Consider the following 18,657-nt stretch of genomic DNA (forward strand, 5'->3'; position numbering starts at 1 on the left):
GCAGGATCAAGTTCCATGGCATTTTCATGCCATTCAATCCTGTTCACTCTCAACTGCTGACACTCAGCAAATTTTATTTTAATCCAAATACTTAAGGAGAGAATGAAATGTTGGTTTCATTTCTAAGGACCATTGCTCCAACTAACCTACATCATCTGATGATTGCTTCATGTTTTCACACTTGTGACTCTTCTATTCTAGAAATGTTAATTCCCCATTTTATTTATCTAGGCAGTGCTCCATCCTTTCTTCTTTCTTTGTTCAAATTTCACTTGTTTTGGCTGTATTCTCTGACTCTACTGGTATATTGAGTTGTTCCATTTCCTTCATTCTCCACCTTCTACATGACACAAATGGTCTCTCTAATTCTGACATTTCTGGGGCACTCATTCATCCTTTTCTCCCCCTACGTCACAAACTAATGCTCATCCCCATCCTTAACTGTGCCCCACCCACCTCTGCCGGAAGTTCCTTGCTTTTCTAAGATACAGTAGTAATCAAAATATGCAATAGCTCTCCATTTTCTAAAGATAAATGCATGAGCTCCTGACCATGGCTTTCAAGAATATCCATGATATGAATGCATTTATATTCTGTCACCTTTCTGTATGGATAAACTTATTAGTAGCCATGTTGGTTTCCATAGCATCATTGAACTCATTCTGTGTTCACAATGATTACTTTATTATTATCCAACAAAGATTTAATCAACACCTACTACTTTCTACATACAGAGACATTTCCAGTTATAGAAAATTTGATATTATGAGGATTTTTAAGTACTTAGTATAAGGCAGGAATGTCATAAATTCAATTTTAGAGTAAAATAGTGTAATGTACTGAGGCAAAAGGAGTTGAAACACTTTGTGTGAGGAAAGACAATATACATGTAATAAAAAGATATAATAATAAATGCTGAAGTGGTTTTCAAACATGATTTATTTTTAAACCATGAAGTCATAAGGGAATTTATCATGAAACATGACCATCTTAAAACCACGATTTCCTCAGCAAGACCACTGAAAGTCAACGTTGGATGTCTGACTTTGGACATTTATAGGCAGTATTTAACAATCAAGAAAGTTCTTTTTAGTTCAATGTATTAAATATATTAAATTATGGATTTCTCCTATGGATAAATTATTCCTATCCCAATGACTTTTTAATTGTAAAGATTTTTTTTAACTTGAGTATTTAAAAGTTGTCATGTCTTGTTTGACAAAAATATATTATTTATACTAATAAATGTGTATACCCACAACTGGATACGAAATGTAGACAGTTTCCTAAGGATGATGTTTAATGAAAACTTGTCAAACACGACTTCTGATCTATGCATTCTTGGAGCTGGGTCTATCCAGCCCATGAAGAACAGCCTGCTGCGCAAGGGCTGAGGACTTCAATCCTGTCTTGTGTCAGTGCCTGCCACCTGTCCTTAGAGCACAGCCTCATCATTGTGATATCACACAACATGAACAAAGAAATATGATGACATAAGCCATCATCCAGAGAGTATCACTGAGCCCAGACAAAGAATTGAGACTGTTCCATGTGCCAGTGACCCGAGAAGTACCATGTTAATAATAAAAATAATTACTCTTTAGATGGCATCTTCTCTGCTGTAATTCTCCTTTTTTCTTTTCTAGCAATTAAAGAATAGTATTTCCCTTTCCTTTTCTACTTTCATTTTTTTCTTTCTTTTCAATGGCAAGCTTCATAAGCCAATGTCTATCCTTTATTCAGGATACAAATAGTTATGCATTTTCCCTGACAGAGAAACTCCCAATAGTTATGGTTAGCTTTCTGTTTTCATATTTAGCACATTCTCATTCTGGTTCTCCTTCTGGCTTTTGTGCATATTATCTCCTTCAAAACCTTCTCTTTTATGGCCGGGCACAGTAGTTCATGCCTGTAATCCCAGCACTTTGGGAGGCCGAGGCAGGTGAATCACGTGAGGTCAGGAGTTCGAGATCAGCCTGGCCAACATGGGGAGACCCCGATCTCTACTAAAAATACAAGGAAAAAAAAATCAGCTGGGTGAGGTGGGAGATATCTATAATCCCAGCTACTTGGGAGACTGAGGCATGAGAATTGCTTGAACCCAGGAGGCAGAGGTTTCAGTGAGCTGAGATCAAGCCACTGTACTCCAGCCTGGGCGACAGAGCAAGACTCTGTCTAAATAAATCCTCTTTTAGTTAACTACAGAATGAAGTTATTGCAAACCCTACACATGCCTTCACAGGTGGTAAGCTGCACAAAGATCTTCATGAGTCAATGCTATGTGAAGAACTGCATGGCAGAATAACTTCACAGTCTGCTCACTTACTATATAAAATTATGAAAAATTTAAATTTTGTCAAATTTGACCAAACATCAAATATAAAAAAAATTCTTAACTTTCTGACTTGGATTTTATTTTAAAATTTTTAATAACTAAGTGATTAAGAACAACTGAGAGAATCATCAGAGGCTCTGCCTTTAAGTCTTGACAATTTGGCAAATTTTATTTTAATCCAAATATTTAAGGAGAGAATAAAATGTTGTTTTCCAGTATCTAATGTTAGGATGAATGTGAGATCTTAAAAAGGATTTTGTGTTAGTCTTTTTTTTAAGCAACATGAAAGAAAAAACCAAAAACCTAAAGAAAAAAAGATGGATAAGAAGAAGCCAATTTACTTTAAGTAGAGAAAAAAGAATACTAAAAATACAAGGCAATCAATTTTAAGGAACTGACTTAACCCCAGGATGAGGTTACAGCAAGTTCCCTTCATTTAACACAGTCCAGTCCAAACATTTTTCACGGGCACAACTAAAAAGTGTTACTCCATAAAGAAAAAATAATTGGTAATTTTATACTTTTATAAGAAGTCAGCCAGATGTAGCCACACATCACAGTCAACAAGCCACAATCAACTTTTCCATTCCTGCTACCTAACTTTTCCTGAGTGCTTAAATATATCCAACAACAGAATTAAGGGGAAGGAAAATGTTCTGGATTGAATTGTGCCCACTCCCTAAAAAATGATAAGTTGAAGTTTGAAACTCCATCATCTTAGACTGTACGCTTATTTGAAAACAGGTTCTTCACAAAGGTAAGTGGGTTGAAATGAGGTCATTAGGGTGGGCTCTATTGCCATATAACTAGTGTTCTTATAAAAATGGGGAATTTAGACACAGAGAAAAACACTTATGCAAAAAGAACACCATGCAAAGACGAAGGCAGAAATTGGGGTGATGATTTATGAGACAAAGAATGTCAAGGATTGCCAAAGACTAATGGCCACTTGCAGAAACTAGGAAGAGGCAAACACAGGCTCTGGAGGGAGCACGGTTCTGCAGAAACCTTGATTTTGGACTTAGATTACAGAACTGTTAGAGAATAACTCATTGTGTTTAAACCACTCAGTTGTTGATGCTTTCTTAGGGATCACCTAGAAAGACAGAAGACAGAAGGATCATAAGACAGTTCGTTATTGTTTGGCAAAGTGTAGCTGGACTCTGGCTCATATAATGAAAGAAACTTAAAGGAATGCCAAAGAATATTACTCTACGAATGTAAGATTTTGGTCTGTCAGTTTAAACTAACATCAGCAAGCCTGTAATCCCAGCACTTTGGGAGGCCGAGACGGGTGGATCACGAGGTCAGCAGATCGAGACCATCCTGGCTAACACGCTGAAACCCCGTCTCTACTAAAAAATACAAAAAAAAAAAAAAAAAAAAAAAAAAAAAAAAAAACTAGCCAGGCGAAGTGGCGGGCGCCTGTAGTCCCAGCTACTCGGGAGGCTGAGACAGGAGAATGGCTAAACCCGGGAGGCGGAGCTTGCAGTAAGCTGAGATCCGGCCACTGCACTCCAGCCTGGGTGACAGAGCGAGACTCCGTCTCAAAAAAAAAAAACAAAAACAAAAAAAAACTAACATCAGCAGTTACCTAAACCAAGTTTTTTAATAAGAACAGCCAGGACTGACATAATGCTATTATGTTCAGCTCTTTGAAAAACAGCACAAAGCTAGCATCTCTGTGACATTCATTAGGTTTTGTAGCACAACATCTCAGAGGATGGTTTTGGGTTTCCTGCATCTCAGTCACTTAGAATGAACCTTAAAATTCAGATTTTTCAGGGCTCATCCCAAACCTACTGAATCAAAGTGACCTCTTCTGTTGAATAAGAATGTCTGAGGGTGGGGTATTCTATGGAGTCAGAATGTCTAAAGTCATTTTTAAACTAATCTCAGATAGATAATCCTTGTATACATTAAGAGAACCACTGTTCTATATTTACTTGACTGCTTTCATAATGTTTTCCTTCTGATTGTGGCAAAGTTAAAATTGTTGAGCTAAATGTGTACCAATATCAGTTTCTGCAGTATAAGCAAAGCATGATTATTTCAAGGTCATGCAGTGAGAACATTTATGTTGTGTAGGAGGAACCTCTAATTCCTTCTAATGAATAACACAAGCAAAATGCAAGAAAAACAGTGGAAGCACTGGAAGGCATAAGTAAGCACATCTGTTTTTAAATGTTCTCCTCTCATCAATTCCTCTAATCAAGGTGCCTCTTTAGATATCTTACACATTGAATTTTTCATGCATCTGTGCTTTACCAACTCCATGATACTGAAGAGTCTTTGGGCAGTCTCCTGGAGGTGGTAAAACACAAATGCATAAAAAGGGGGCAGAGAGCATGCCTTTGCTCTTGATGTCTTTTTAACCTCTACTGAATCCTCTACAAAACCTATTGCATGGCTTAGACACATTAAACACCCAATAAATTCCTGCTGCCTAATCAGAAGGAGGAAAATCTGATACATGAATACTCCCAGGATAAAATGGGGTGATGGCTTGGACATGCTGGTAACAGAGATAACATTTTCTATTTCCAAATTGCAAGTTCACCCATAACTGTAATGGAGATGAGTCACTGGGTCAATGGTCATGTTGCAAATTTGTAGCTCTCTGCTAACACCTGAAAATAATTTTTTAAATGATTGTCTTCATTTTATTAGCATGATTGATGACTTGGAGGGAAATCTACAATTGATTACATTATACAACCAACCTCTGTTACTCAAATGAGTGAAAGTGCAGTTATAAGTCAATAAATCTTGTCTCAGAAATGAAGATAAATTCATATAAATGCATAAAGGTGAAATTGTTATGTAATGGCTATGCCTAATTCATTAAGCATGTCATAAGCCTGACAAGAAGTCTAAAAAGTATTTTTTTGCAAGATACCAAACAGTAACAAAATATTTTAACTGTTGGATGTACAAAATGGTATTTTAACAGCTACTGAACACATTAAAAAATACAGCTTAATATTTCCTGTATTTTATATTTAAGAATACCTCAACTACAAAAGTCACGGCCACCAAAGTGTGAGAGCATACAGCTGCCAGACTGTGTTTGTTCCACTACAACTCTTTTAACTCACTTTTCATTTGTTCTGTAATCATGCATTCCATCAACAGCCTTTTTTTTTTTTTTTTTTTTTTTTAATCTGGGCATTGTTTCAGTTGAAAAAAGCTGGCGGTTTGGAAGCAGGGAGGGTAATTTCGGGAAGATGGGTTTTTATCACCAGGTCGCTTTCCATCCACAATTCCTTGGTATGGACAGAAGAGAAGGGCATGCCTAGAGCCTGCAGCTGGCATAGAACTCACTAGTTGAAAGAAACAAGGACAGTCAATGGAAGGGGAGGTAAGGGAAATCTGGCCAGTGGGTTCCACGTCTTGGAGTCATGCATAGATCCACCTTTGTGAAGGGGTGGACTGCCTAGGTCTTCATAACTACCTGTGCCAGCACTTAGCTCATAGTTGTCACTTATCAGGGGTGGGTAAGTTACCAAATAAACAATTTCATCTGGTCTTGTGACCCTGGATTGAAGGATAAGAAATGGTATAGTCTAGTGTTTCTGGCTGTTTGTCATTGGCAAAGCCAAAATACTCCTGGCCTTTGAAGTTTCCTGATACCTTCTAAACACTATATTTCAATTGGGTGAAGGAACAGGGGTCTAATGAGTCATTTGTGAAACCCTATTCGATAGCCTTGTGGTCGCCCTCCTCATTTCTTATTATCACTGCACACACTATGTCCACATGACTGCTTATAAGACTATCTTTCACCTTAAATTGAACTCAAAGTTTGCATATTTCTACCAATTTTAAATTTTGGCTTATGTTACATTTTATATGAAAAATTTGCTGCCTAGAGTAGAAAAGTGGCATCCAATTAGAAAAAAGGAATTTTTATTTGATGAGGCCCTGAGTCATGATGACTGGGGTGAAAGGAGGGGTTGGGTGGAGGTTGCTCTATTGTTCTAGTCCACAAAACACCCCATATCCTGACCATGAGTGCCTTTAAAGTGCAAAAACTGAGTGATCATTCCTTTCAATGATTCATGCCAGTAGCAAACGTTGGTAGTTTCTGGGTCAGAACGTTTTGGATGCTTTCTCTTCTGGCTTTATTGTCATCTGCCTTATAGCAATCTCTTAATCTCTCTTGATTGTCTTTTATTCAAAATGAGTAATAGTGTGGCAACTTTTGCTCATTCACTCCATTGGTTATCAACTGTGGGAGACCCCACTTAAGTGTCATATTTTGAAGATGAGGGGAATGAGGCTCAGAGAGGCTACATATTTTTCAGTTCTTCACTGAGACAGTGCATGGGAGATCTAGACCTTGTATGCAGATCTTTCAACTCCCAACAGGAAACATTTATTCAATTCAATGTATTCCCAGTATGGGTTTAAAATTAATTGCCCTTCTACGCAATATATTTTGTACTTTACATGTGGTTCCTTCAACCAAAAACATTTTTGAGATTCTCTTGTAATTTGTTCTGTCTAGAGGATCCCCTGAGTGACTTTCCAGGATTGCAGATTAATCAAATATTCAGATCCTGGGATCTGCTTCCCTCAGAAAACAATACCCCAAGGCCTGCCTTTTTTGACATGCTGAGTACTTTCAACTAAAGAAGACTTAGAATCAAGGTTGCTTTGACCTTCTTCTGTCCTGTGTCTTTTGTCCCTCTGCCTCTTCTAAAGCACAGGAAGGGCATTTCTTTGGAGTTTCCCTGTCTGATCATAAGGAAAGTTCCACTAGAAGAAAAATTGCATTTGCTCTAAACTGCTTCCTTGGAATCTAAATTAACCAGAGAAGGTGCAGGAGAGCATATTAAAGACCTCCCCAATCAAAACACTACAAGCAGACAGACTTTTCATCTATTCTTCTATTTCGTCTATTCTGCTGCCTAAGAGACTTTGTCTGCGTAATAAGACAACTTTCGTTCATAGTGCATTTCCTCCACCAACCCTCCCATAGCCTGTCGCCACCACCCTCCAGGAGGCTTGAAGCCCCTATTTCTCTCTGTAGCTCAGAATGGTATTTAAGAGTCAACCATCTGGCCCTTCTTTGAGTCTCATATTTTTGGGGGCTCCTATGCATATGCACGTAATAATTTGTATGCTGTTTCTTCTGTTAATCTCTCTACTATCAAGTTACCAAGTTTATTACAGAGATCAAACCTTCAGAGGATGGGTGGAAAGTTCCCTTCACCCCTATAGATCCTAGATAGATAAGAAAATAACAAAATATTGATTTTATAGGTTTTTGCAGTGATGTTTCCAGTTACTTAATAGGAGGTACAGAAATTTCTGTATGCAAAATTAAGTTTTAATTCTGTTCAGTGTTTTTAAAGCTATATAACACTTCTAAGTTTGAAGAACACAAGTTGTCTCAGGGAAAAAGTGGGGAAGGGAGCTCATTTATTGAATGTATATTATGTACCAGATATATAAATTATCTCTTCAAGGTCTCAGCACAGAACTGTTTTCTTTTTTTGAAATAGGTCTTACTCTGCCGCCCAGGCTGGAGTGCAGTGACATGATTTCGGCTCACTGCAACCTCTGCCTCCCAGGCTCAAGCAGTCCTCCCGTCTCAGCTTACCTACCGAGTAGCTGGGACTACAGGCAAGCACCACCACGCCTGGCTAATTTTTTGTGCTTTTGGTAAAGATGGGAGTTTGCCATGTCATCTAGGCTGGTCTTGAACCTCTGAGTTCAGGTGATCCACCCTTTTCAGCCTCCCAATATACTGGGAGTATAGGCTTCAGCCACCACACCCAGCCTCAGCATAGAACTTTGAAGTAGTTATTATCACTCCATTTCACAGATGAGAGAAATAGGACCCAGAGAAATAAACCACTTGGGCCACCTAAGATGTGTCAGAGTTGGTATTCGACTCTAAGATAGTAAAACACGAAAGTTATTTTCCACTATAAAGTTGCTGTCCCTTACAAAATCAAGTTAGTAATAACACAGTGCAGCCAATACATAAATGTTTGAAATTTCACACATGTGTATTCTATATGGCAGGGCCTGGGCTATGTTTCCCACCACTGCACTTGCCATGGAGAGATCCAAATGGGAGCACAATGCTTAGGAACACAAGTGGGAGGAGCCAGGAGCACTGGGGGAATGACTTTTAAACATATACTGGGAATACATTGAATTAAACAAATGTTTCCGCCCCTCCACCAATGTGATTTTAAGTTTCCAGCACGAGTCCCAGATGAATCAGACTCAGTACAATGGCAGAGGAACGAAAGATCACATGCTTTAAATAAATACGGTCGTGCTTTCCGGGGCGCTCTGTTTGTGCTTTAGTGAGGACAGCACAGAGCTCATTCCCATCCTGTCTCACCTGCGAGCCCAGTGCTGAGCGAGGTTGCTGGTACCACAGCAGATTCTCATGAGGCACAATGAATAACTACCTGACTCAGAGTGTTTCAAAGCAGCCACATGAAAATATTAAAACAAATACAAAGGTCTCACTTTTGTAGTTACGTAAGGATTGGCGCCTGATGTCATGGACAATTTTGCCTGAGGCTACCATATTTTGGCATAAGGAAAGTTGAATCTGAAAAACACATTGTTATTGACTCACCTGCAGATATTCCCTGTTTCCAATTTTCTCTAATTTCAAAATATTTGGAAGTGCAAGTGGCCTGAGAGATCATTGCCTCCAGGTTTTTCTTTTCTCACTTTCAGATAAAGAGAAAAAGATGCTCCTCTCACCCTCATGGCTCATTGCAATCTTATTGGTAAATACTTTCTTTTAAGGATGTATTTTATTTTACTTTGTTCAGGTAAGCCACACCCAAGAATTTAATGCATAGGGATTTTCCTTTGCTGGGGGAGAGCTTCAGTTGCAATGAGAAAGAGCTGATTTTATGGAAAGAGATAAGCTTGATGAAGAAAGTGATAAACAGAAGGTCTGAGATTTGTTTGCAGAAATATTGTTGACTTGCTCGGTGGATTGGACAAACACCCACTGAGTACCATAGACTCCTTCACTTAAAAAGAAGAAAACTCTCTTCACTTTTCTCATAGCTGTCTCTAGCTGACAGCACATCACAAAGTGCGCTTCATTTTCTTTTTCCTTTACTGCTATGTTTAAAGTTCTTGAGAATGCATTGAACCAGCTGGTTTGGTACATAATTGGAACTGAGTAGTACACAGGAAGGTTTAAAAAAAGTTATCCCCTTCCTCCAGAGGTCGTAGTCATGGAAACCTGCTAATACCTTTAAATAAAATATATCCATTCTTTCAAAGGAAAACTTGAACATCATGTATAAAGATAAATATTTTATGAAATAATGCAGGTTGGCTTGGAGATATTCTCCTTTGTCACAGTAATTATTTTACTTTCCCTTTTACACTGAATGAATGTATTAGTCAATGTTCTCTAGAGGGACAGAAGTAATTGAATATAGATAGATATAGATATATAGATATCTCTCTATATATATCTATATATAGATATGTGTGTGTGTGTGTGTGTGTGTGTGTGTGTGTGTATAGCTTTTGTGTTATTCCCCCAGTGTTTCTGGCTCCTCCTACTTGTGTTCCTAAGCATTGAGCTCCCATTTGGATCTCTCCACGGCAAGGGCAGTGGTGGGAAACATGGCTCAGGCCCTGCCATATAGAATACACATGTGTGAAATTTCAAACATTTATGTATTGGCTGCACTGTGTTATTACTAACTTGATTTTGTAAGGGACAGCACTTTATAGTGGAAAATAACTTTCGTGTTTTACTGTCTTCGAGTCTATATATATATTTTATATAAAATATATATATAAAGGGGAATTTATTAAGAATTAATTCACACGATCACAAGATCCCAAAATAGGCCAACTGCAGGCTGAGGAGCAAGGAGAGCCAGTCCAAGCCCCCAAACTGAAGAAATTGGAGTCCAATGTTTGAGGGCAGGAAGCATCCAGCATAGGAGAAAGATGTAGGCTGGGAGGCTAGGCCAGTCTCTCATTTCATATTTTTCTGCCTGCTTATATTCTAGCTGCACTGGCAGCTGATGAGATGGTGCCCACCCAGATTAAGGGCGGGTCTGCCTTTCCCAGCCCACTGACTCAAATGGTAATCTCCTTTGGCAACACTCTCACAGACACACCCAGGATCAATACTTTGTATCTTCCAGTCCAATCAAGTTGACACTCAGTATTAACCATCACAATAAAGAAATCTCAATTTGATGTTGTTCAGTTTATTTGCTAGTCACTATTATATCTGCTTCCTTAGATCTTCCTTTAAAGGTCTGATGTTTATTTTACTTATTAGAATGCAAATATTTCATGCAATATAATTCATTGCAATCTTTGAATGATGTATTATTGACAACCTAAAATCTGGTTAATAAATTATATGTATCCTATTCTTCCATTTTGACTTGTGTTAGCCTCTACTACTCAGTCAAGAGAGAATAAGTCCACATCTAGAAATAGGGAATACAGAAATAAGTCAGTCCTTGTAAAGTATGAATTGTTACCATTTGAAGATCCTCTTACAGTCACACCTTTATAACTCATCTATGGTTGCTAATCTTTGCATGAACTCTCAGAGTTTCGTAGCATTTTCTTCATATTGCAGATGAGGATGCTGAGGCTCAGAGACATTAAGTAACTTGTTCAAGGTCACACAGCTAATAAGTGGCAGACCTGGGACTCCCCAGGACCATGACTATGCAGCATACCTCTCATATTAGTTTGTCATAAAACACAAAAAACATTTAAACTAGCTATATGACTAGTTTATATTAATATAAACTAGCTTTCATGACTGAAAATTCCTGTACTCAATTACAATGCAGCATAACAATATTTTAAATATAATTACCCTAATACAATATATTTCTGCTCTCTGAAGCAGAGCAAACACATTGCACAACTCCAGGGGCCACTGTCCCCATCACATACTACAGGAATGATCCCTCTTGAAGTACAGCACTGAGCTTGCAGGGTCGCTCTGACAGCCCTGGTCATACAAGGATTTCTGATAAACCAGTTAAAAAACAATCTCATGGACAGTGGAAAAAAAACTGGTGAACCGCAGGTAGTACAAAAAGAATTTTTCTTTGGATAATATGCAAAATCAAATTCCCACATAATGTAACAACAGATATCCAACAAATTCTTGTTGAATGAAAGTATGTCCAGGCCCAGATCAGAAATAAGAGATTTCTCACTAAGCATGATGTGATGGGTAAAGAAGCCAAATGTCTTGAGGTAGAAGCTGAGAAATACAGATGCGTCCCAGAAATACGCCTAAATACGAGAGGCTCGGAGAGGCAGGGGAGCCGGCTGGGAAGAGTAAAATAATAAGCAAAAACGATGAGAGAAGATGAAGGGATGCGTTGATTGAGGTGGCCCTGGCTTCCTGAATGCCCTGTCTGGGTGTTCACGTTCCAAGATGACTGACACCTTCCCTGGTACCGCTCAGAACGCTCAACCACAGACGGAAGCCCGAACTCCAGCCTCCTCTGCCCCAGCTGTGTTTCCAGCCTCTTCTCACGGTACTCTTTTCACCTCCTACTTTGTGCTGTGACCCCACAGGCCTGGCTGCAGGCTCCAGCGGGAGCCGGCACTAACCCCCTCGACTCCTCACTTCAGTACCTTCAGATCCACCTTCACCTGGTGAAATTTGCTCATGCCTGACTCCCTACCATGAACACCACCTTCTCCAAAACACGTTCTCCATTCTCTTCACCCAGAAGGCATTCTGTGTTCCTCCTTCTTCTCATCACTCTCAAACCTCTAGACACCATCCTCCACTTCCTGCCTCATTCGTCCATGACATCGCGACTCCCTCTGTTACATGGTTTAGTTTCTTAAACACAGGGCTGTGTCTTAATCATGGTTTTAGCCTCCATGGGCTTGAGCACAGATGAGTTACATCAAAAATATTTGTATTGGCCGGGCGCGATAGCTCACGCCTGTAATCCCAGCACTTTGGGATGCCCAGGCGGGCGAATCACAAGGTCAGGAGATCGAGACCATCCTGGCTAACATGGTGAAACCCCATCTCAACTAAAAATACAAAAAAATTAGCTGGGCGTGGTGGAGGGCGCCTGTAGTCCCAGTTTCTCGGGAGGCTGAGGCAGGAGAATGGCGTGAACCCAGGAGCTTGCAGTGGCACGGCTTGCAGTGAGCAGAGATCGCGCCACTGTACTCCAGCCTGGGCAAAAGAGCGAGACTCAGTCTCAAAAAAAAAAAAAAAAAAAAAAATTGTATTGACAGGGTTTTAAATGTCTATCACCTGCCAGGTTTCTTGCAAAGTCGTTCCTGCTGAAACATAGGCCTTTTTGGCCTCTTTTTTTACAGTAAAGATGCTGAGATTTGGAGATGGAACTTACTAAAATTTAAAAAAAGCTGGTGTGAAAACCTGAATTCTAATGCAGGTTTTCTAAAGCCCATGACCCTTCCATGACTGTATCCTGTTTTTGTGACAGGAGAAAACAAAATCCACTTAGACAAAGTAGAAAATATTAGCCTAAAATATATTGATGTCAATAGCCACACAAAGCCACATGAGGGCCACAGGGCCTGCCAACCACGGCCTGGTTCTGTGGGAAGCATTTGGAACTTTAAGCATTTGCCTGCATTAAAGTCCAGGGTGATGACTGGTGTTCAGAACCATGAGCCTGGGTTATAATGAAAATGTTTCATTTATTAAATGTGCTCTGCTTTAGAAAGCAGAGAATTATACAATATGTCATTAATATTTTTTAGTTCATTAATGTGTTGACCTGATTGTTCAGTCCTCAGTGAAAGGTAATTGATCAGTCCCAAAATAGTATAATCCAGTGATTCCCAAAGTTTCTCAATTCATAGCACTATTAATGTCTCAGTTTTTTCTCTATACCTTATCTGCTTTGTATTTCAGAAGGAATATAAAACAGTAACACTTATTAATAAGTTCTGTTTAAGCAATTTAATAAGCATTGATGTTCTAGCAACTTAGTAGCCAATTGAAAAGAATACTATGATATTTTTGTTTTATTCTTCAATAACCATAATTACAAATGGGCCATGTGCTCCTATTGGGTGCTGTACAACTGACTTTTTAAAAAAATCAACCTTTATTTTAGATAGAAGGGGGTGTGTGCACGTTTGTTATATGGGCATATTGTACCCAAGTAGTGAACCAGCACCTAGTAGATTGTTTTTCCACTCATACCCGGCTTCTTCCTTCCCCACTCTAGTAGTCTGCGATGTCTATCTGCACAACTTCTTAAATCTTAGAATCAGATTGGACATTGTGCCATCACCCTTATTTCCCTTTCCTCACTGATTTTTCATTCAGCACTTGGTTTTTATCACAGCAATTGCCAAGAATGGCAACAACAAAAATATATTAGTAAAGTTAGGATATCATTGAAAGGAAGATAGCATGATCTTATATAAAAGCTGTAAACTACCCCAACTTGGCAGTTTACACAATGACCAGCAGATATCGCATACTGCTGTGTTTCCTTCAGAATTCTAAAGTAGCCCATGGTGTCATTATGAGTTTGCTGTGGTACCCTGCAGTGCCTCAGTGCATAGCTTGAGAACCTTGGATACTATCACTACAATCCATGTAAATTACTGTACACAAATAACTTTAGAAACTTTCCTATTGTCATTAAGTTTTACATGCAGTTTCTTTATAGAAGCATAATTAACACACACAGGTATGTAAATCATGAATAGATAGATAAAAGAATTTGCAGAAAGTGAACACATCCCCGTAACTACCAATCAGATCAAGGAGTAGAACTTTAACAACACACATGAGAATCCCTCACATGCCAGGATCCAGGCACTACTCCCCTCCTCCCTAAAGTTAACCAGAATCCTGACTTCTACATCATATATGAGATTCCTAAACAGGAAAGTACTGTTTATGAATATACTGGACTTTTCTGAAACATAGCCATTTCTGAGTTGCAGTGAAAAAAACAAATGACTGTTTCCTGATCATCATCTACTTCTCCCACATCGTGAAGCAGCTATAAAGATGGGCAGATTGATCCCAAATTGGTTTAAAGGCTCAAGGGTGGACTTCTTATCTGAACCTAAACCAATTGTGCCATAGAATTTCCTGGCCATGGTAGTCAAATGGCCTAAGATGACCCAGTCAGAGAAAGGGCCCAGCATTTTCCTCTCTACTCCTCCTTCTTCCTTCTTTGCTTTCTTTCTTTTTATGTTTTTAATAGGATAGTGTCTCTGAGCTGGACAAGAGAGCAGATGACCCCAGGAACTCTTGGCAGCAATCTTGCACATGGAAACCGAACGATCCCTGGGATGCAGCCAACAGCACAGATGGCAGATTGGCAAAAATGAAAAACAAACAAAAACAAAAAATGTTCCCTGGTATCATCTTAGAACCACTGAATCTTCATTGGACTCTACCTTAATGTGTGCCAATAAACTCCCATTTTATATGAGTATATCTGAATTTGGGTTTTAACTTACATGCTTACTAAATCATAAGATCAGTTAAATATCAGCTAACTGTAAACTTCAGTAATGTAAAGCAGCCATTTCTCAATGTAAAACACACACACACACACACACACACACACAAACTAGCATATAATTTTCCCAACAGGAAAGAAAATGCTAGTGAACTAAAATTTCCATTTGAGAGAAAAATCAGCCAAGCCAGCTTCTGCAATAATTGGTTCATCTTTCTAGGACTCTATGATTAACTCCACTCATATCTCTTCCAAAACAGGGAGATTTAAACAGGTTAACAAAAATCGGGTGCTTTTTTGTGGTTTTAAATTATTCTGTTTAGTGAAACCTTCCAGATGCAGCAGACAAATATTCTCTTTTAATGGAGTTGCATTTTCAAAGCAAAATTTCCTAGCTGTCCTTGTCTTGCTAATGAAGTTTTCCACTTATCTATAATATGTGCAGAATGGTGATATTTGATGTGGCATTTTCTTGACATTTCTAGCCTGCTATAATCACACTCTTTAATTGTCTCTGCCTAATCTGCATAAGAGACCTGACATCTCATCCTAGATTCTGATTTTAATCATAACTGCATGGAGCCAGAAGGGTCACTAAATAGCATCCAAAAAACACTGTTATCAAAGACATTTTTTGCCAATGCTTTTAAAAAGCCAAAGCAAATGATATTTTTCTAAAAAATGAGGTCATTTGTTGTGGTGAAAACAAAGAGATGGCTTTTAAATTAAATACCAAATGGGTTTTCTAAGCATTAAAATAGGATAAGTACAAAACCAGACTAGGGATATATCTCCAATATTACTATGCTGATAACCTCACTTAAATTTGTTAAGCATTTCTGGAAACAATGATAATTCTAGTAAATGCCAGTTCTATTTTCAGAGTATCTCTATTGACATGAATAAATTACCTCTTATCAGGCCACCAAGGGGTACAGTGATTCCAGAAGAATGACAGTACCTCTAATGGATAAGCCCTCCCTGGAAGAGGAGAATTCATTTTCCCTAGCTCTGCAAAGGCCAGCTTTTGCTACATATCACACACCACACCTGCCACAAACTGACAGAGACTTTCCTGGAGAAATGGCCGTGATGTGATGGAATTCCAAAGCTGAGGGCCAAAGGAAAGGAGTAGTAGCCAAGAGAGCAGCCATGGGCGAATCAGACAAGAGAGCTTGTCACCTTAAACCCTTTCCCTAAGCAGGGAATAAAGAGAGTGCAAGTCCAGCAAGGAGGGGTTGTGGTGTGGTTGGAGGCATGAGCTCCAGAGTCAGACCTCCTGGCTCCCATCCCACCTCGGCAACGATGCGGCCTTCAGCAAGACGCTGCACTGTTTGGTGGTTCCATTTTCACAAGCATAAAAATGGAGAAATGAGTAGGACCTAATTCTTGGGGCAGTTATGAAAATTAAATAGGTTGATACATGTAAAGTGCTTAGAACAATATCAAGTATGATACACATTTCGTAAGTAAACAAATAAATGGGACTGACATTTACTATGGCTGTTTACTGACATTTGCCCTTTTCATTGCTCCCACAAAGGAGAAAGGAACAGATGTTTTACTTCCTTTATCTCACTGAATTTCCCTTAACAAACTTCAAAACAGGCCTTGTTATTAGCCCTGTTTTACAGAAGAGAAAACCAAGGAACAGAGAGTTCAAATAACTTCCCCTGGGCGCCATGATTTACATCAGGTCCCCATCATTCCCAAACCTGAAGTGTTGTTTATTTGCTTGTTTTTTCCAATGCACAACCTTATAGAAGCTGGGATAGGATGGTAAAGGACTGAAGTTGAAATAGAAAGAAGGTATTTTAAAATACAGCAGATAAAGACAAATACTAAATAAGTTGAAGGCAAAAGGGGATGGTCTCTCTCATTTCTATCATATAATCAAAGTTAGTACACCCCATGGAAAAACAAAAGCAAAAACAAAAACAAAACAGCTTTACATAGAACTGATTACCGAGGAAAAGAAAATGACAAGAAAACCAGGCACAATGTAGACATTCACTTTGATGACAATACAGAGCCATTTACCATAAGCAAAGGGCAAAGTAGAACCAGATAAGGCATCAGAAATGCAAACACTAGATTCCCATCTAAATTGCCAGTCAACATTAAATTATTTGCTGCAAGGAAAACAGCTGCCCACTCTCAGTAGTGAGGCAACCAATACCATTTTTAAGCACTTTTTACTACCTAGAAATGCCAAGACTCATGCTGTTATTGCTACTATGTATAAAGAATGAAAGGATTAATTATCTACAAGTAAGCCATCTCATTACTTCTGGCATTCTGTAGTAGATAAAACGCCCTGCTATTTCATAAACAGATAAATGTGCAATGAAGTCTAATTTAATTAAGTAAAATTGCAAAATGATGAGGTAACTTGTTCTAATAATTTAAGTTACCTACATAAAAATTACAGATAAAGGCTAGTCTTTTTATTTGGACTTTACATCGATTCAGTGGTTAGTTTTATAATATAATTTATTACAGGAAAATGTCAAAAAAAAAAACGGGGCTAGGAAGCATTCTAAGGTTTTCAATTATGAGAGTGTTTTTTAGTCTTTGCATATATGTAGAGAAATAACATAAAAGAAGTCTACTGTAAATGAAACAAAGACAATATTTAAACTAGAGCATTATAATAATTTTGATAGATTTTCCATTAGAGAGAAGTTGGTAACGACAAAATTTCAGTGTGTGGATTTTATTTGTTTAAAATTTTCAAGGTCTTTGAAGAGGCAGCTGCCTCCTTGAAAACATCTCTTATGGGTTCCACAATATTCCGATACATTTACTACAGTGGGTCAAGGCATCTTCTATAGAAAACCATCTTTCCCTTACCAAGTGCCAACAAGCCATCAGGGAGGGTTAACACATTAAAGCATAACTCCTAATGTTACACCTACATTTCACAGCACAGGACAGAATGTAGAAGGAATAGATTTTTGGAACAAATATATCCAAGCCATGTGTTATGGTCTGAGTTGTTTATGTCTACCTAAAATTCCTATGTTGAAATCAAATCACCAATGTGATAGTATTAGGAGGTAGAGTCGTTGAGAGGTGATTCCACCTTCAGGAGTGGAATTAATACTGTTATAAAAGAGGCCCCAGGGGCTGGGTACGGTGGCTCAAGCATGTAATCTAACACTTTGGGAGGCCAAGGTGGGTGGATTACCTGAGTTCAGGAGTTCAAGACGAGCCTGGGCAACATGGTGAAACCCCATTTCTACTAAAATACAAAAAAAAAAAAGAACTGGGCATGGTGGCATGCACCTGTAATCCCAGTTACTTGGGAGGCTGAGACAGGAGAATCGCTTGAACCCGGGAGGCAGAGGTTGCATTGAGCCAAGATTGCACCATTGCACTCCAGCCTGGGCAACAGAGTGAGACTCTGTCTCAAAAAAATAAAAATAAAAGAGACCCCAGTAAACTGCCTTGCCCCTTCCACCATGTGAGGACACAGCTAGAAAGTGCCATCTCTGAACCAGGAAACGGGCTTTAACGAACTACCAAATCTGCCAGCACCTCGATCCTAAACTTCCCAGCCTCCAGGGCAGTGAGAAATAAATTGTTGTTTACAAGCTGTCCAGTCTGGGGTATTTTGTTATAGCAGCCCACATAGACTAAGACAACATGTGGTAGACATGGAAAAGTTAGGTGGGGTCTAACCAACATGCCAGTAAAGCAAGCCAGCATTGTAAGGGGTACAGGTTTGAGAAAGATCAGAAGATGAAACCCACAGGAGAGAAAGTGGCCATAATTAAACAACAACAACAACAACAAACCCTCAAAATTATACTAGGGTGGGAAGAGGCAATATAAACCATTGAT

General features: G+C 38.9%; 1 protein-coding gene across 3 annotated transcripts in view; it reads right to left on the reverse strand.

The window, feature by feature from the left end:
- FGF14 (fibroblast growth factor 14) overlaps positions 1–18,657 on the reverse strand; it is a 678,189-nt gene that overhangs the window by 245,268 nt on the left and 414,264 nt on the right. The window lies entirely within an intron of this gene.

This window comes from Macaca thibetana, chromosome 17 (assembly GCF_024542745.1).
Source record: "Macaca thibetana thibetana isolate TM-01 chromosome 17, ASM2454274v1, whole genome shotgun sequence".
In the NCBI taxonomy this organism is placed as follows: Eukaryota; Metazoa; Chordata; class Mammalia; order Primates; family Cercopithecidae; genus Macaca; species Macaca thibetana.